This window comes from Mchenga conophoros, linkage group LG3, assembly GCF_057382185.1.
Source record: "Mchenga conophoros isolate Kocher_MC1m ecotype Shallow Benthic linkage group LG3, M_conophoros_male_GT1.1, whole genome shotgun sequence".
NCBI lineage: Eukaryota > Metazoa > Chordata > Actinopteri > Cichliformes > Cichlidae > Mchenga > Mchenga conophoros.
The window spans coordinates 5215065-5235549 of NC_140528.1; the positions used below are offsets into that span (position 1 = coordinate 5215065).

The window sequence follows — 20485 nt, forward strand, 5'->3', positions numbered from 1 at the left end:
AGAAACAAAATATTAATTCTAAAAATAAATCTTAGTTTGTTTTACAGAAGAACAGACAAAACTGACTAACTTTTGTCAATATCAAATAAACTGAGAACTAAAAGGAAATTCTCAATCTCTCCTTGTTGTATAGCTGAGCTTTTCAAACAGTTTTAACAGTTACTTTAGTCTGACAAAAGCCGAATGACGAATTAGCGCTTCCAGTCAGAGACTGAGGCTACGTCCACACATACACGGGTATTTTTGAAAACAGAGATTTTCCGTTTTCGTTTTAAAAAATAATCCGTCCACACATAAAGGCAAAAATGAAGGAAAACGCTGATATGAACATGCCAAAGCAGCAGGTGGCGCTAGATTCCTAACCGTGCAGAAATGTTGGCCAATCAGAAGTCTAGAAGCCTCGGTGGGAAAAAGTAAACAAAGCTGGGGCATAGAAGCAGAACCGAGTCGTATGTGTGGAGGGACAGTAACTGTGTGTATATTGTATTTCCAGACTTGCTTTCGGCACAGTTTACAGTGCACGCTACTCTGTTTTTTGTCAGACTTGAAATAGCCGAAATACCTTCACCCTACGGAACTTCTATGGCTCTTCCGTTCAACAATCTCTCCGGCATTGGAACCATCATCTGGTTTTTCTTCGGTCACGCTCAGTTGATTTTTCTAGTCGGCACACTCATTTCCTCCATTACCCGCTGGCTGCTTCCCAAACAAACACACGTGCGGCTTGGCACTTGTGCTGTAGGTAACAAGTCACGCGACGTGACGCTGCGGCTGTGATTGGTTCGGCTCTGCGCTACTTAATTTGGATTGGCTGACTTTTTTTTTTTTTTTAAAGAGGACAAGAGCGGCGAGGTCTATCGCGATAGCTTAATTTCTCTATCGAGTAATAGTTATATCGCGATACATATCGTTATCGTTCTATCGCCCAGCTCTACTTCAGAGGTGATGTTCATATGTTGACTAATGGTTTTCTTTCATTTTTGATGTACTGCAGAATATTTGTATAAAATCCAGGCCAGGAAAATCTCCTTCATGTGTTTCTGTGTTTTGTCTTCAGCTACGTTGACACAAAGGCCTCTGCTGTGACGCTCACACCTTTGATAAAGTCTGGAGAGTGTCAGCTTCCTGTTTATAGATACAAAAATATGTAATGTTGTGAACTCTGGCCGCAGCGGCGCAAGAAAAAGGAGAATTACGGGAAGCACTCACAACAGGTAAAATCAAAATAACAAAGTAAAGTAGGATAAAATAAAAACCAACAAAAGAACAACACAATATACTTCCCCGTACTGTTACTGCTAACCTCTGTTAACCTAGTAACTCTTACCTTCTAACTGACAGCTGGTCAATAAACGAGCTCCATAAACGCTCCATATTCACCTTTACATGGAATATAAAGGGAAAAGAAGAAACACAGTGCTGTGTCAGCGTTAGACATATAGATATATCCTTGCTTTTAATACATTTGAAGGTGGGTGGGAGAGGTGCTTCTCCGCGTAGTCTACGGTCTCTTTGGGATCGGTAAAGCTTTTCCTCACATCACCATGGGTCACTAACAGCTTTGCAGGGTATAGCAGTCTGTACCTGACGCCGGTCATCCCACGTAGTCTTCCTCTCATATTTGCAAATGCGGCTCTGCGTTTCCAACAGAGGGAGGGAAATCTGGGAGGATGTTTATTTTAAAAACCCTTATACATCAGGTTCTTGTTCTCTGCAGCTTTCAGCAGAATTTCCTCACCAATGTGGTAGTAGTGCAATCTCAAGATGATGGGCCGAGGAAGATGACTTTGTTTGGGACGCTGGCGATTCACTCTATGTGCTCGATCGATGAGTGGCTTCTCCTCGAGAGATAGCGCCTCCGCCAACAGGTGTGAACCAACTCAGTCATCTTGGGTCCCTCTGTGCCTTCTGGTATTCCTGCAGTTCTTAAATTATTCCTCCTGGAGTGCCTCAAGAGCTCCACATCTCTCATCTAACTTCTTTACCTCCGCAGACAAACGCTCCACAGTGGCCTGGAGAGTGGCGATGGTGTCAGAGTGGTTCGAGGCACAGTCCTGCAGTTCAGTCAAAGTGTTATCATGCCTGGCCACGTCGCTTTTTATGTCCGAGGGCTGGATGCTCTGGTTCAAGGATGATATCTCGCCTCCTATGGTGGTAGAAATCTCTAATATGCAAGTGTCCAGTGCTAGTTAGTTAGTTCTAGTTCTAGTGGTTAGTGGGGCTTTATTTGATGATTCTAGTGTGTGTTACATTGTTGTCATATTGTTGAGTCGCAGAGCTGCACAGTGTTACAGTTTCTGTAGAGTCTGGTATAAGGAACTCAGATCCCTCTGTGAATAATGTTCACTGAAACTGATCTGTAGTTAATGAACTAGTCAGGATTTACACTAGAGAATGTTTCTGCCATTACATGGCCTGTATTTGTAGAGCGCTTTACTCGTCCCTAAGGACCCCAAAGTGCTTTTTTGCCCAAGGACACAACGACCGAGACTGTCCAAGCCGGGGCTCGAACCGGCAACCTTCCGATTACAAGACGAGCTGCCAACTCTTGAGCCACGATCGCCCCACATATTGTTGTCTTTTGTTGCAGACACCAAGTGTTGAGATCCTGTCTCAACCTCCTACATTCTTCCAGCAGGTTACACATTATTTTTTGTATTTGGAATCAAATATATGTGTCAGTTGGGCCTAGTGCAGGGGTCAGCAACCTTTAACACCCAAAGAGCCTTTTGGACCCGGTTTCCACGCAAAGGGTCAGGGTTCGGGAAAACACTGGGAGCCGCAAATACTTTGTGACATCTAAAATGAAGATAACACTGTGTATATTGTTTTTACCTTTATGCTTTGTGTGAACAACTACAGTGTGTTGCTTATGAAATCCATGAAGTGCTACAGAGAAAATTACATTTGATTTATGTAATGAACACATTTTGAGCTCTTAAAGAAATATAACAAAGGAAAGCTGAACTCCAATGATCCATGTAGCAAACACAAACTGTTATATCGCCTTTGGGCTTTTGGAGCCTTGACCTGACTTTTAAAAAAAGCGCGTTCATGCAAACATCGTCGGGTCTGCCGTGATATGTTTACAACGGGACTTCTGCTCCTGAACCTCTGCGCACAGCGTCTGCAGGTAAGGTAACTTTATTTATACCCAAAGGCAAGGTAAATTTGCTTTACAGACAAATGACAGCATTTGACATCCCTTTAAAAACACACATACCTAGTAAATATATAAAGCTCACTGTGACACATACTTTAATATTTCGAATCAAAAACAGTTCTTATTTAATTCAGTGACAGCAACGGGGACAAAGCTATTTTTATAACGCTTTGTCCTGCATCTCGGAAATAGAAACCTCCGTCCTGAGGGAAGAAGCTGAAATTCACCCCTTAGAGGATGGGAACCATTTTTAAGGATTGATAAAGCCATCCTCTGTACCTGCTCAGAGTACAGGGAGGCTAAACAAGACTGTGGCTCACCTATCAGACGGCTGGACCATCTCACTATCTGATTCAGAGAGTTTTTCTCTGTGACAGAGGTCTGACCGAACCATGCCACCAAACAAAAGGATAAAACAGACTCAATAAAAGAACGATAAAACAAAGTTAACATTTTTTGGTCAATGTGGAAATGAACAAGTTTCCTAAGGCAATAAAGGTGCTGGTGACCCTTTTTACAAACTGATTTGCAATTTTGATCAAAGTTCAGTTTTTCATTGATTATGGTCCCAAGATATTTATATGATTGTACTTGCTCTATTTTCTGACCTTTAATTAAAGTGACTCCGTGCCCATTTTGTTGTTTCCTAAAATCAACAACCATGTCTTTTGTTTTAGATATGTTCAGCTGGAGATAAGACTCCTCCCACCACTGAACAAAGTCATCAATGACTGGGCCGTGGTTAGTTTCACCCTCTTTCAGTAAGCTGACAATAACAGAGTCATCTGCATATTTAATAATGACCCTGTTTTCATGTCTGCCCTGACACATGTTTGTATAGAGAGTGAATAATAAGGGCGATAGGACGCAGCCTTGAGGAGAACCTGTGGAGGAGAACACTGGGTCAGACAGAACCCCATTTATTCTCACTCTTTGTGACCTGTCAGTTAGAAAATCTAAAATCCAGCCCAGCAGGTTTTTCCTGATTTCAAACTGTTCTAAAAGTCTTTTAATTAAAATATGGGGCTGTGTTGTATTAAAAGCCGAAGAAAAATCAATGAAAAGAAGTCTTGCAAAAGTCCCTTTACTCTCTACATGTTTAAGAATCAGATTTAGTAAAGTCAAAAGTGCGTCCTCCACTCCTCTGTTGGGCCTGTATGCAAACTGCATTGGATCCAGCTGACCTTCAGTCTCTTCATAATCACATTTCTGAGGATTTTTTCAAAGACTTTCATGACAACTGAAGTGAGGCAACAGGCCTGAAGTCGTTTAGATTTAGGGACAGGAACCACGACTGCTTCTTTGCAAAGAGAGGGCACATGTTGTGTTTGCAAGGATTTGTTAAAAATAACCTGAAATATAGGCCTGAGTTCATCAGCACAAGGTTTAATTAGGCGGCCACTAATATTATCAGGACCTGGCTCTTGTTCACATTGACTGTATGAAAGGCCTTTTTAACATCGCTGAGTTCAATGATAAAGTGCTGAGTATCTCTCAGTTTCTGTTTCAGTTCCCAAATATCCTCGCTGAAATCAGAAGAACTAAAACGAGCATAAAACATGTTTAAAGCATTTGAAAATCTCTGTCTGAATTAAAACATCTAAAATGACCTGACTGCTGCTCTGGGGATTTTGAAACCCTGCTATGGTTTTCATACAAGTCCAGGCAGACCCAAAAGTTTTTGCAGCAAATTTGCTTTCAAGAAGGTTTTTGTCTGTTTTGCTTTCAACATCTCGATTTTCATTTCCTTGGTGGCTGTCTGAAAATCGGTAACAGCCCCTCTTTAAAGGCCTGTCTCTTTTTCCTTAAACAGGATTTGACACTTTTAGTGACCCATGGCTTATTGTTAGCGTAAATTTTAACGCGCTTACGGGGTATAATCATGTCTTTACAAAATACTGCACAGGAGCTAGTAACATCCACCAAAGCGTCGAGATCATCTCCACAAGACTGAAGACGGGGCTGTACGAAGTCACTTTATCTCTACAGGACTGTGAGCTGTCGTCTGTGAGGCGTGAGCGTGTTTGTTTGAACACAGTTCACGGTGGAGAACAGCTGCTGACATAATGTGGATCCAAGATCCATAACTGGCCTACCTGGGGCTGAAAGTCTCCATAAATGCAGGCGTTTCGGCGGCTACACCGGCTTCCACGAGTGTGACGCTTATTTTGAGAAAATAATAGAATATAAATGTATTTTTATATTTCAATATCACAATAATCTTCCAATGTAGAACTACAAGTTAAAAAAGAAGTAACATAAATCAAATCCACTTCAGCTAAATACTTCTCATTTATTTCCATCTTACATGCTGTGACTGCAGCCATTCCCACATCTCTGTGAATGGGACTCATGGACATGGATCAGTGGTTGTTGATCAATGGTCCTGAGAATCTGCATAATTAAGATGAAGGAACGGAGCTCCCAGCCCATCGTTCCTGCAGCTGCTTTCAGTCTTTATGCAAATGTCCTGTTTGTAAGACTGAAACCTGCAGCTGAGACTGAAGACGTCACCTGATGATGACGACACGTTTCTCCCACAAAACGCTGCGTCCAGATGAACAGAAGCAACAGACTCACTTTCCTGGATGATTGAGATGCATCAAGACTTCATTGTGTGTTACTTCTCATTCAGCACAGACACATTATTCCTGTTAGGTCATGTCAGCTGTCACTCAGTACAAGCACAACTGTGAACAACACAAACTTCTCTTCAATGTGTCACAGAAACACTAAGTGTGAGAGCCTGTATGACACACAGGACAGACTGTAAGCTCTGCTGGCTGCACAGCACTTTGTAGCAGTTTTCCAACATGTCCTCCACCCGTGATGTCAGTGGTGGGACCCCAGTCACAGCACTCAGCACCACCTCCTTTAAATGGATTTTATAGCAGTTCCTCCCGTTACTCGGTGCAACGCTTCTTAAATGTGTTTTTGCAGGATAAAACACAGCAGGTGGTGTAGAGAGGACGTCAGCTGACGGAGCAGAGGGAGGCAGACTGTGGATAAATGACAGAGTGAGAGGAGAGCAACCATGACAGAAGCACAGGTGTGGCAGATAGAAGTGGCTTTATAGACACTTATTGTCAGTCCTCGTGCATGCTGTGGAAATAAGTGTCTGTGTCATGAGGTGACATGTGAGCTTATCTTTGGTCAATAAAGCTGAACGACCAGTTTTCACTTTGCTTGTTACGCTTGTTTAGTGACGTCTGGGTTTCTGTGGAGCCCGAATTTTGATGAGTTCTGGTGAAATCATCTGAGATCATCTGAGCATCGGTGAAGAGTCAGCAGAGAAAGTGTGGGACAGAAGTTTGCTTTGGACACATGGACTGAAATCAAAAAGTAACAAACAGGATTTCCAATGGACAGTATGGAGAAGTGAAAGTACACAAAGGCTGTGCTGGAACACGTGTGTTACACTTTTTGACAGCTGAGAACAAAACACAATATTTTGCATCATCTCTGCAGTGTCTCTTCTTTCCTCTGCTGTTGTGCTTTTAGCTCCAAACTGTTTCAAATGGTTTGTCAGCAAGCTGACCTCTGACCTCTGCAGTACTAACTCCTGACCCGTACAAAGAGCGGGCGTTTCTGACCTTTGACCTGCAGCTGTATGTCTCTCAGTCTCAGTTCTTCTCTCCGTCACTGATGGAGCAGGTGTAGTTGCTGCTGACAGTCAGTCGTTTGTTTTCTCAGAGTGAGGCTGAAGTCTGAACTGTTCAGAGCATCAGGTCTCATCAACGTGCGCTGCTGTAACGCCGCTTTGTCCTCTGAGATCACCAGGTATGAAACCTGAGTGCTGACAGAGCAGCATGTTCCCCCTCATTCACCTCCACCACCACAGCCAAGGCATGCTGGGAAACTGAGGACACACAGACGGAGAACTGAAGTGTCTGCTGTGTGTTCATCTCAGAGTCCTCACAGGTGACACATTAGCTCCAGAACACCAAGCCAGGTGTTTGAAGCCTGACAGGGATTCTTCCCATCCAGAGGGAGGATTTAGCTGCACAACAATGAACATTAGTGTGTAGTTTAGAAACACAGACTGTGCCTGCACTGCATCTAGTGAAGAAAAGTGTTACTGCCAGAGAATGAGGCTCCTTTAAAGCAGCTGATATTAAGGTTGAAAAATCAACAATAAGCTGATGTAATCAACGTTTCACAAAATGGTCAGCAGCTAAAATCTGGAGCCGTTCTTTGCTGGTAATTAACAGTTTGTTCTTGTTAGCTAATTATGTCATTAAAGGTAGCAGCAGAAGCCTTGTGTTGAAAGCCCATTCACTCACACATTCACACAGTATGTGTGTGTCTGTGTTACACTGTGGACATCCCTTCTGTTGGAGCGCCATCTTGTGGCAGGTTTAAGAAATGTTCTTCTTGTAAATCCAAACTGATGCACCTCCATAGCAGACTGTGGAGGCTTTCAGTGACATGAAGACTTGATTTATACTGTCATATTCTCCTGTTACACAAAGCACAGCACGCTGAACATGGATGAACTGAAACTCCCAGCATCTGACTGAGGAAAAGCACAAATCATTCTCACACTGACTCCTGCTTGATTTTAGATTTGCTTTCAAATCCTCACACTTTCATATGAAGCACTAAATGGGCTCCAGACTGTTTATCTCAGCTTCCTGTCAAACACACTGCTGCTCACACCGAGGCTCAGTTTACTCCTCCAGCCTGGCTTAACCTGCTGTCTGTTAAAAACAGTCCCACACTCCTCTGTTTAATCCTTCTGATCAGACTCTTTGATTTTGTATTGTTTTTACCTGAAGTTGTGTTTTTGACATGGTTCTGTCTGTGAAATAAAGCTCACACACACACTGCTACAGTCCTTCATACACTTAGAAACGAAGCTGCTCCTTTCCTCAGTGCTGACACATAAAGAAGAGTTGCTTTTATATCCAACACGTCTCTGTTCCAGAAAACAGCTTCAGCAGCCTCTGAGTCTGAACTTGGAGTTGGTTATAAGCCACAGGCCTGTGTGCACAGCAATGAGGAAATATAATGCAGTAAGTGAAACATGGATGTGTGGAACAGATTATCCCAAAGGTTGATTCTGTTCATCTGGACGTTCTCAGTGAAACATTTGGTCTCTCGGTCAGGTGACTCCTTTAGTCTCAGCTGACTGCAGCTTTCCAAACCTTTGTCACTGGATCACTCACTTCATCTCCAACGTGTCCCTGACACAGACAGCTGGAGCCGTTACAGCAAAATCATTGATCATCGTTTTTAGAACATTAGCTGGTGTTGGTGGGCAGGCTAGCAGTGCTAATTGTTAGCACTAGTTCTGCTGCTCTCCCTTTGTCTCTGTTATTGTTGGTCTTTAGTGAACAATAGAAAGTGTCTTCATGAGACTGTTGCCTAATGTTCAAATGTAGATAACACCACCTGCACCAACCTGTTACACAGCACAACCCTCTGGTGTAGCTTTGGCTGGAGCACATATTGGCAGCTCCAGTGACATCACCACTCCATGGTGACATCATCTCTACAGACTGTGGCTGTTACATATCCTCACCTGGTAATAATAAGACTGTCCTCAGCTGCACACAGCTCCAAGATGAACAAACTGAAGTAAATACAAATTAGAGTTACGATAGATTGAAATCTTGTAATCAGAGCTAATTCTTAGTGAAACTCTCACAACATCATATCCTGATCCTGGGTTAGTGTCTCGGTCTCAGATCACAACATCAGCACAGGCTTGGCTTGGGTGAGGTATTGAGTGGTTCTTGTCCATGACAGCTGCAGGTACAGTGCCATCAGCCATGCTGCACCACATGTCTGCCCAGGAACATTAGTGTGGCTGAGTCTCATGTAAACATTGTGCTAAAGTAGTGGGAAAGTGGCTGCAAGCTGGCTGCACTGTGTCCAATACTCTCAGTATGATATCCACAAACCTCTGAGTGTCACAGAGTGGGCCTGTGCTCAGCTCACTGTGCCCCATTCAATTCTACTTGCATAGTTTTACAAGTAAAATTAAAAGTTGCTCAATGATAAGTTATTGTAGTAACAACTAAGTCCATGGTTATTATTTGTTAATAGTAGCTTAAAGCTTCTGCACCAATCATGGAGCAGCAGGTTTAGAGCATGTGGATCTACAAAAGTAAGTCCCAGTAAGATGGGCTGAGCCTTACATACTAGAAGAAACATGTCATTCCCAGCAGATGAAGCGCCCTTTAAAGCAGGATCTCACTTTAAACCTAAAGAACTTGCTATGAGCATGCAGTGCATTCATGGTTATTATTCATACGATTGTGGGGAGCTAATAAAGTGCAACTATCACATTACATTTTATTATTAAATTGTTGTTAACAATCCCTTCACTTCTGCTTATCTAATTCATGGTTGCAGGATGGCTGACAGCTTCCATTAGGCAGGAGGTAATGTCCATTCTGGCCACAGTGCAACCCACAATGTGTAACTGACACTATTATATTGCATTATGTCACATTGTTACATCTTTTTAATAAATGATGACAGTCAGCTGAATTTGCTGCCCCCTTGGTGGAGGACATCAGGATCAGCAGCTCCATCACAAACACCACAGAAGAAGAACAACACTGGATCAGATTATCTGGACGTGTTTGACAGGGACAGTGTTCATGTTCATGGACATCAGGACAAAAACAGACGATGGAAACCTGCCAGATTTGAGCTAAACTGCTCGTTTCCATGTGTAGTCCCTGGGAGGTCACATGACCAACAAAGACACACAAGCTGTGTCCCAAAACGTCGGCTGCATCCTCCGGAGGCCGCATTTGAAGGCCGATGACGTCACAGCCAGGCGACGAAGGCTGTCCCGATTCCTCGACTCCTTCAAATGCGTCCTTCATTCCCCCGAGTTTGAAGGATGGGTCGGGTGTGTCCTTCGTGGCCCACCATATCCCAGAATTCATAGCGCGGCCCAGCCAAATTTCAGCTGCCAACAATGGCGGCCGCTACTAAGTTTTAAAATTTAACGAGGGAGTACTACTTACTTACAATGAATTCCTTACACTATATAATTTTCCCGTCAGTGTTGGGGAATTCTCAGTGGTGCTTGGTGCCATACCCTCAGGGACTTTAATGTTATATAAAAACACTGACAGCTCAATATCTGCCTCAGTCACTCTCCCTGATCCAGCTGAGTCAGCAGTGGGAAAAATCTGCTTTTCACAGGAACTTGGTAACAGCAATAAGAGAATACGTAGTTTATTCCAAGAAGATATCATGTCTCTCCCATATATAGAATATCCTACTGGAACCGACATGTTCCAGATATCACCTGGAAGACAGTCTGGATGATCCCATAAATATCTAATTGTGAACAAGGTGAAGGAAATCTCATATAAAATTCTTCATAAATGTGACCCAGCCAGTCACTATATGGTAACATTTAAAAGAGACATAAATACTAATTGAACTTTCTGTGGGGATCATCCAGAAACTGTGGCACATCTCTTTTGGTTCCTCTACACAGAGATTCTGGAAGAATTTAGCAGTTTTGTTATTGTCCATATTTTAAGGGAGTTTTCTTTACGATGGAAAATGTTTTATTCTTTTTCTTTAAGTTCCCCAGGAAGAATGATAAATGTTTTTTATAAAATATTTGTTAATACTTTTAGCTATTTTATATCCATAAATGTAAGTTTATTAATAAAACACCATATTTCTGCCTTTTTATAAGGATATGAATTGTACATACAATCAATTTCAGACTCAACCAACAAAAAGCCTCTCAGAACAATATTTATATGTTGATTTTTTTCGCCTACTCATATCATCATTTTTTTTACTCCTGGTTCTGTATGTTCATGTTCTGTTCTTTTGTAAACTTCATCTGTTTGTATGTTGTATACTCATTGTGTTTCAATAAAGTTCGATTTAAAAAGAGGTACGTTCTAAACGAAGCTTCAGACGTCACTGATCACGTGACTCTGGCCAAACGAATCAAGCCTCGACACGGTGCTTCTGAAGCAGCGCGTGGATCTTTCTGACACACGCACCGGAGCGTCAGCTTCAAGCGGACCATCACTACGTCTCACATCTAAAGGTGTCAAGGTAACTTTGAACTGAGTTCAGTCAATCTGGAGTTTTTCCAAGTTTTCTGTTGCTCTCTGTGAGAGAAGAGCGTTAAAGGCGGGGCTCTCCAGAGTCCAGCAAAACAGGAAACCACAGCTGGGTGTGTGTAAGTGTGCAAACCAATAGAATGCATCGTGGTGGGGGGGGCATCACGGGCAAGAAAAAAATAAAATAATCGGTCGTACCCATGCTTCCCCGACGTCATGCCAGCGCATATTGGGAAATTCGTAGGCACCGATCGGTTTTCTATCAGCCATTTGCTGGGAGTAAGGGCGCCCTCCGTTTGCGAGGTGCGCCTGCTGCTGGCGGCACAGGGAGGAGAGGGCGGGGCGGCGGGGAGTCTCTGGCTGGCTGGAGCGGCATCTAATAACCAACTCGCAAAACAAAATAAAAACAACAAACAGATATTATGATACAGACTTATAATCTGCACCCATGTTTTTTCTAAATTCTATAAAGTGAGCGCGAGAGCCCTCGGTGCGCCTGCGCGCTGCTGAAGACAAAGTAAACTTTATTGTCATCTCCGCTACAGACAGTCCAGCATATAGAGAGACGAGACGACGAGGCTGCAGTTACAGCGGTGCAAGTAAACAAACAATAAATATAAGAAGAGTAAGAAAATAAATCTACACTTTAGGACTCGGGGTAAAGGATCAATAACAATTTAAATTTATAATTTACAGTTTGATGATTTAAAGTCTCACACAACCCGTCAAAAGGGGCGGGGCCGGCTGCTTCCAAGTAGAGCACATTTCATTTATAATGATGTAAATCCAAGCCCATCATGGATTCACGATCTGAATCCTGGGTTGTGTGAAATCCCAGAAATCAACCTTAGACAAAGTGAATCTGTGAACTAAGGTGTAGGTCTGTTAGGCAGGGCCGTGCAGAGAGGTTTAAAGGGGCGGGTGCTCAAAGTTAAAAAGGGGCACATTGAACCAGGCTGAATAACAACAACACACTTTCATCAAGAATCTAATATGGGCAACAAGACAAAGCAAACGTAGCCGATGCTTTACCTGATGGGTACAATGTTGCTGTTGAGGGGTTGCTGTGGATAGTGCTGGAGGGCCCACCGAAAATGTGACGTCATTCATGGATAAAACCGCAAAGGATTCTGGGAACTTTTGGCAAGCGGTACTAGCGCATGCAGGGTGTCAATTGAACTCAGTTACACAGCGATAAAAAGAAACACAAAAAATGGCAAGAAGCTGCTGTATTATTAACTGCAATAGCCGGTGTTGTGCCAAAAAGTGATTGTCTGCCAAAAACTGATTTCCGGTATTTGCAAAGAAACTGATTGCTCGTATTTAAATTGCTATAAGTAACTTGTTGGGCTATAATATGTGAAACATATGTCAAATGCATCCCTCATGGATGACACAAAGTCATACTGAGCTACAAACAACATTAGTGTAACAAGGTAGAAGCCGCAATCAGTCTGTGGCAGTGACTTTTATATAACCTTTATTTATGCCGTAAAAAAAATCTAATTAACATTAAAAATGTATTTTGTAAGAAGTAGTTGGACAGCAGAAATGGCTCAAATATTACAATTATTTTTCCACTACTAAGTAATTACCGTTGAGCTCAAAGGTTATATTAATACACGGTTAACGAATGTGTATTTATGAAGACGATTTGTGAGACGAACAAAGGTAAACTTACCTTTGTTCGTACGATGGTCTTTCGGTGCATTTCAAGGTCCTGTACCCATCCGTCGGTAAACTGTACCTGGGCTTGTTGCAGTGAGCTGAAGTTACTAAACTTCATGAGTGTATGCACTCACTCCAAGAAGCGTATAATTATAAATCTGAGCGTGGTGAAAGTTGGGCAGCACGCTAACGTCTTTTGTCCCTCTGTGTGCTCGTAAGGGTCTGACCCTTTCACTCCTTTGATTTTTCCTCGTATCTTTTCTTTGTCTTTTCGTCGAGTCTGTCTTTGTACGGACCGGCATTGTTCTCCATCGTTTTGTACATACCTTTTTTGTGCGGCAAAGAAAAATCAAGAAGGTATTGGAACCGGAGAATGAACGTTTTGCGGTGCTGCAATTGCAAATGCTTGTATTTGATGCGGTACTTGGATTGTTTTGCCAGGAGTTCCCGGCATGCAATGCGCAAAGTCACGTGGTCTGTCAATCGCTATAGGAAAAACCATAAAGCCTTTGCATGAAAACAACTGCTTTGATGTACACTGCCTTGTTGGTATATATGTATCAATCTAATAAAGTTAAACCTACACCATTCTCCCTATTCGGGATTTTAAACAGTACATAGCGGAAACAAAAAGACTGCTTGGTAGAGTTAACCTCCTGAACTATCTACAACACATGGTAGAAACCTGAAATTAAGACCAAGAACACTAGAGGTGAGACATGATCATTAATTAATATTAAAATTAATAAATGACAGATTTAGGGATATTTTCATAAAGTATTTATTTACCAAAACAATAGAAAACAGCATGGTAGCACAATATATTTTGCTAACACAGCAACCTTTAAATATGAAAGGAGACAGAGAAAGAAAGGTGAGAAAGAAGAATAAGAATAACACTTAATTGAGTTTTTGATGGCATTTTACACACAGTACTAATACAGTATCTAGAAAATATGGGAAAATACTGGCATCATATACAGTACTTACTTCTGAAGAAATTATATGCGACCCTGAAAAACAGGACACAAGTGAAAGGACAAAGAACTGTGAATGGCAATTGATGGACTTGCTCAGATGATCACAGTACTGGCATCTTTATTCCAGAAAGGAATTAGAGAAATCATATACACTAGTACTTACGTTGATGAACTTAAAGAGTTGAATGGTCTCGAACCTCTTAAACAAACAATGTATGATCAGACCCTGACAAACAGGACAGAAAGGAATAAAGATTAGATGAATATTAAAATCTATAAAGGACAGATTATGATTGAATTGTATCACCAAAGACTATTCACTCATCAATAAAAGGTCACCTACAACACTTCCACAGCAGCAACACTGAACATATCTTAAGACATGGAAACCTTTATGAAGTGAAAGGACAGACAGTGAAGGTTGAGAAAGAATTGTACTTAATAGATTTTTTCAGACGATGACAGTACTGGTATGCTTACTCTAGAAAAATGGTTGAATCATATTCCATATAGTACTTACTTAAAATGAACACACTTCAGTCCTCCTAAAATGACTGACAGCATCTGAAATGAAACAATGACAGATTAAGACTGTAAGAATATATGTTTATAAATGCCTAATACTCCAATCTCATATTTATTCTATCTATTAAGATGGACAAATTCTAAGCATTTACCAATCACTTGACTTGTTTGAAGTGAAGGTAGATACTAAACGTATTCATTTAGGCAATAACAATAAAGCTGAATTTAATATTAACAATAGATAATTAGGAATGTTTTGCTCATTTTTATTTCACCTCACCAGGTTACAAAAGGAGCTTTCTCAGCAGGTCACTCTTCTCAGCTACCCTGTCAATGACCATGTCAGAGTCCAATGACATGAGAATGTCCTTTTCAGTGGCCATCAGCATAAACATCTCCAGCTTGTTTGCAGACAGGCTGCTTCGGAGTCTGCTTTTAATGAACTTGAGTGTAGAGCAGGGGTGCTCACACTTTTTCCGCATGTGAGCTACTTATAAAATGACCAAGTCAAAATGATCTACCCACTACAAAAATCCAAAACATATACTTATTTATAAATATATTGAGGATTCTTTATCTACAATGTATATACATGCATAACCGCAATATCCAATATTTCACAACACAATTAACAATGTAAATTTTTTGTCATTACCTGAGTTTACTCTGATGACTTGCACTGAATTGAATCAGCCAGGGATGCATAGTCCGGACAGTAGCTGCTGACGGCCAGCCTCAAACACACTTCCAAATGTTCATCAGTCATGGTGGAACGGTACTTGGACTTAATGATGTTCATGTGGGAAAATGATGACTCACATAAATAAGTGGAGCCGAATAATGCAGTCAAAGAGGCAGCACATTTCCTCATGTTGGGGTACTTTACTTCTGTGAGTAAGTTCCAGAACTGTCCATGATCTCTGGACTTCAGCTCAATGTCGGCTTGTAGTGTCAAAATCTCATCTTCCACTCCAGAAGAGTTCAGGTGAAATAGTTTTGCAATTTTTGATGCGAGTGAATCGACATCAGCATCTTCCCGAAAAGGATAGCACATGAAGGTAGCGACTGGCTCGAGCAAAGAAAAGTCTTGAAAGCGTTTGTCAAACTCTGACAGACAATTGTCAATCTGCTCTGTGTAGCGTGCACTGTCAAGTTGCAAACAGGCCATCCCTTGCATCTCCAGCTCTGACGCCAGGTTTTGAAAGTTTATCAAATCATGGCGCTGCAGCTTTAAAGAGAGATGTTGTATCTTTCGTTTGAAAGCATTAACTGAGCTGATCATGTTGATCACTGTTTTGTCTTTTCCTTGCAGCTGTAGATTAAGGTCATTCAACATGTTTGTCAGATCGGTTAAAAATGCCAAGTCTAACAGCCACTGACCGTCATTAAGTTGCATGTATTCTGCTTGTCCAGCTACACGGAAAAACTCCTTAATCTCCGGACAGAGCTCTCGAAATCTTTGCAGGAATTTCCCTCGACTAAGCCACCTCACGTCAGTGTGTAGCAACAACTCAGAGTGGTCGCAGTCAGCCTTCTCCAGATGTGCACGAAATAACCGTCTTTGAAGAGATCTGGCGCGAATAGAACAGGCGATCTTCGTTGCAACATTCATGATCTCCTTCATGTTGAGCATTTTAGCGCATAACGCTTGTTGGTGGATTATGCAATGGTAATTTAGGAAGTCCGGGAAAGCATCGTCCTGCCTGCACTTGGCAATAAATCCATTCAAGCGGCCAACCATTGCGGGTGCTCCATCTGTGGTAATAGACACCAATTTGTACACTGGGAGCTGGGTTTTCTCGATAAAGTTTTTGAACGACTGAAATATGTCCTCTCCTCGCGTCTGTTCTTTCATGGGCAGGACTGTTAATAGCTCTTCTTTTGCAGTGATATCAGTAAACACCATACGAATGAAAATGCACACCTGGGCTGTGTCACTCACGTCCGTAGATTCGTCCAACTGCAGTGAGAAACACTGGCAATCTCCGATGTCCTTCCAAAGTTGCTGGGTTAAATCCTCCGCCATGGCTTCACAGCGCCGTGTAACTGTACTTCTTGACAGCTGGAGAGCTTTGATCAAAGATGTTATTTCTGCCTTATTTTTAAAGTCTCGGAACAATGAGTCAGCTGCTTCAACGAATGCCTCTTTTACCATCTCTCCATCTTGAAAAGACTTCTTGTTTTTAACGATGATGTGACTCATCCGGAACGATGCTTCGGTGGCGGCTTTCGCTTTTGAAGTTTGTTGTGTGAAAAATGACTGCTGTCCGGACAACTGGGATTTTAGTTCCTTCACCTTTTTCTTTCTTAGCTCGCTTTTCGGCGGGAATGTAGTGTCGTATTTTCCGTGAACAGTTCGAAAATGCCGCTCCACATTTCCCTTCTTTGGCATTGCGATGGCAGCCTGGCAGATGAGGCAAACGCACTTCGAAAATGACATCGTGAAAAAAAAGTCCTCCTCCCATTCCGTATGAAAGTGATACGTTTTTGTCTTCTTACTTGGTCCAGCTCCCTCACTCATTTTTAACCCTTTCTTAGGTTTAAGAGAAAAAACCGAGAGCTAAAAATTGGAGTTAGCTGCTGGCTAGCTTGTCAGTTTTACTACACTTCGCGCCGCTGTTTGCGCATGCGCAGTGACCTAAGCGTCAGAAAAAATCCGATGTCATCTGACTGGCTTCCCTGTATCAATCAAGTGACGGGATGGATGATAGGCTGGCATCTATTTTTTTAATGCCATGCGATCTACCAATACTACCTTTGCGATCGACTGGTCGATCGCGATCGACGTATTGAGCACCCCTGGTGTAGAGAACGTTCTTTCACAGGCAACCTGAGTGAGGGAGAGGGTCAGCAGGTACTTGTATGCCAGCCCAAGGAGACGATAGGCATCAGACAGCATGTTGAACCGCCTGAGTATTTGATAGCAGCACAGTGGGCAATTTTTGCAAGAACCACAGCTTTCGGTCACAATTTCACTTTCTTCGTCCCATTCTTCAGATCTGTCCTTTGCTGTTCTGGTCGTGTACTCATCTACATGTGATGTCTTAAGCCTTTCCCACTGTTCAGCAAAACGTTTCAGTTCTGACTGAAGGTTATTAACTGTAGCCCTGCTGTCAAATTTAAGTAGACAGGCGCTGAGGTTCTGAAATGCATTACTTGGAAGAGAAACTGTTCTGACCTGGCTAAACTTCCTGGGGTCCAACCATGCCAAATCGGCAAGAAGAGGGCCATGTATGACAAATCGTCTGTGGATTGCTTCAATAACTGTGTCCAGGATGATGTTGTGCACTTTCACCTCATATGATTTCTCAGCATTGATTTGCAACTCATCTTCAGGCATCTCTCCGGCCATGCCTTTTCTCCTTTTGGCTCTCTTTTTAGGTAGTTCAGCCTCCACTTCCATGTCTGTGTTGTTCTCCCTCTCCTCTAGTTTTTGATTTGTCTGTTTCACAAATGTGTCTGCAGCTGTCTTCACAGTTGGAAAGTCCCTGGCAATACTTTTGAGGCCATCTTGTGTGGCAGTCACCATATGATGGGCAGAGAGAATGTCCATCCCCTTTGACTGGAGGTACTTTGACAGAGGAGTTGTTGCTCAAACACTCTAAGAAATATCTGTGCTGTTAACACAGTTTCATGCTTCAAGAGACACTCTTTAAAGCCTCGTGCTTTGGCACAAACAGCTGGCTTTTCTTTTTCCCTCTTTTCAATGGCTTCCATCGTCAGCACTACATCAACGAAGAGGCCATCATCTGGTTTTCCAAAATGTCCAAAGATTTTCTGGAGGGCATCATGCTTGGCCCACCACCGTGTCTCACCTATTGGACTGAGGCGTCTGTGTCTTGTGTTTTCGGTTTGTTTCTCCCACAGATTAACCCTGTGATAGGACTCCTTGATGAACACAGCTATGTCATTAAGTAAATTAAAGAGTGATCCACTTTCAATGACACTTTGTGTTGTGTCAGCAATCACAAGATTAAGTATGTGTGCATAGCACCACACATGCACATGAGTTGGAGACTGGGCAGTCATAAGTGCTGAAAAGCCTTTGTACTGGCCCTGCATATTTGAAGCACCATCTGTTGCATTCCCAGTGCACATGGCCTTGTCTAGATTCAGATGCTCTAAAACTCCGGAAAGCAAGTTTACAAAGTACTGCCCCGTGGATGCTTCGCACCTCACTATGGAGACAAGCCTCTCCTGCACAGACTCAGTAACATACCTGATGATTACTGAACACTGATCATAACCTGTGATGTCTTGGGTTGTGTCTAGCTGAACAGAAAACATCCCAGCTTTCTGGACATCACTGGCGATGCTCTCTTGAAGGAGATGGCCAAGTGCATCAATCACTGAGTTGACAGTTGTTTTGGAGAGTAGGGTGATGAGAGATCCTCTACCTCTTGATCCACTGGTCTGATGCAACTTCTTGCTTTTTTCAATGCAGTCATTCAAATGTTCTCCAAGGCACATATCATACTTGCCTAATAACACAATCAGTTCCAGAAAGTTACCATGATCGATGGTGTTATCACCTAAAGTGTATGCAGCCTCATTCTCCACATGCCTATAGCTGAGTCCCCTCTTCCCAAGTACTTTGATCACATCCACTATACGCTCTAAAACTTGCCGTCTCTTTTTCACTTGTGCTCTGTGAGCTGACAACTGACTGCCAGCAAACAAGCTCCTGATGTTGCCTTTTGAGCACCTTAAGAAAAAAGCTTCAGCACAGGTCTGGTGTGTATTGCTCTTTTCATGTGCGCAGATGTATATGTCGCCAGTCACTCATGCCTGTTATAAATGTGCTGGTGTCAGTCAGCCTTGCAAATGCCAGACACACAAAGCAGAACAATAAATGGCGTTCTTTGCAATAAGTAAGCCACTTCCTGTTGGTGCCATCTTTACAGCTGAACACCCTCATCACAACTGCACTGCTACTGTTCTGCTGTGGGTGGTAATCTAAGAAGGCCTGTAATATGGCAGGTTCAGGGCGAGCAAAGTAATCGATGCCCTGGCTCTCACTCTCCTGCTCTTCCATCTCTCTCTCTTGCTCCATCTCTCTCTCTTGCTCCATCTCTCTCTCCTGCTCTTCCATCTCTCTCTCCTGCTCTTCCATCTCTCTCTCTTGCTCTTCCATGTCTCTCTCTTGCTCTTCCATCTCTCTCTCCTGCTTTTCCATCTCTCTCTCCTGCTTTTCCATCTCTCTCTCTTGCTCTTCCATCTCTCTCTCTTGCTCCATCTCTCTCTCTTGCTCCATCTCTCTCTCTTGCTCCATCTCTCTCTCTTGCTCTTCTCTCTCTCCTGCTCTTCCATCTCTCTCTCCTGCTCTTCCATCTCTCTCTCTTGCTCTTCCATCTCTCTCTCCTGCTTTTCCATCTCTCTCTCCTGCTTTTCCATCTCTCTCTCTTGCTCTTCCATCTCTCTCTCTCTCTTGCTCTTCCATCTCTCTCTCTCTTGCTCTTCCATCTCTCTCTCCTGTTTTTCCATCTCTCTCTCTTGCTCTTCCATCTCTCTCTCTTGCTCTTCCATCTCTCTCTCTTGCTTTTCCATCTCTCTCTCCTGCTTTTCCATCTCTCTCTCTCTTGCTCTTCCATCTCTCTCTCTCTTGCTCTTCCATCTCTCTCTCTTGCTCTTCCATCTCTCTCTCTCTTGCTCTTCCATCTCTCTCTCCTGTTTTTCCATCTCTCTCTCTTGCTCTTCCATCTCTCTCTCTTGCTTTTCCATCTCTCTCTCCTGTTTTTCCATCTCTCTCTCTCTTGCTCTTCCATCTCTCTCTCTCTTGCTCCATCTCTCTCTCTTGCTCTTCCATCTCTCTCTCTCTTGCTCTTCCATCTCTCTCTCCTGTTTTTCCATCTCTCTCTCTTGCTCTTCCATCTCTCTCTCTTGCTCTTCCATCTCTCTCTCTTGCTTTTCCATCTCTCTCTCTTGCTCTTCCATCTCTCTCTCTCCTGCTCTTCCATCTCTCTCTCTCTCTCTTGCTCTTCCATCTCTCTCTCTCTCTCTTGCTCTTCCATCTCTCTCTCCTGTTTTTCCATCTCTCTCTCTTGCTCTTCCATCTCTCTCTCTCTTGCTCCATCTCTCTCTCTTGCTCTTCC

General features: G+C 42.7%; 1 protein-coding gene and 1 long non-coding RNA gene across 2 annotated transcripts in view; one reads left to right on the forward strand and one right to left on the reverse strand.

Annotated features, from left to right (window-relative positions):
* Positions 1-20485, reverse strand: part of LOC146577062 (uncharacterized) — a 107124-nt gene that overhangs the window by 25931 nt on the left and 60708 nt on the right. The window lies entirely within an intron of this gene.
* The window catches only part of LOC146577064 (uncharacterized), a 31078-nt gene continuing 21697 nt past the window's right edge, over positions 11105-20485 (forward strand). The window contains exon 1 of the long non-coding RNA XR_014891364.1: positions 11105-11212. This is a non-coding gene — a long non-coding RNA (uncharacterized LOC146577064). The remainder of the gene's footprint in view (positions 11213-20485) is intronic.